Raw genomic sequence first — 227 nt, forward strand, 5'->3', positions numbered from 1 at the left:
TACAAAGACAGCAGACACAGCATATAGAAAAAGCACCTAAACCCTAAACCCTAAACCCTAAAAAAGGGTTTAGGGTTTTGTTTCTATTGACAGCAACAAACAAATCGACGTTTGTAGCAAACAAAAAAACAACAAAATATATACACACACTTCAACTTATATATATATATATATATATATATATATATATATATATATATTTATATAATATATCTACACTTACGTAC

This window comes from Eimeria mitis, genomic scaffold (assembly GCF_000499745.2).
Source record: "Eimeria mitis Houghton genomic scaffold, Emh_scaff1414, whole genome shotgun sequence".
Lineage (NCBI taxonomy): Eukaryota > Apicomplexa > Conoidasida > Eucoccidiorida > Eimeriidae > Eimeria > Eimeria mitis.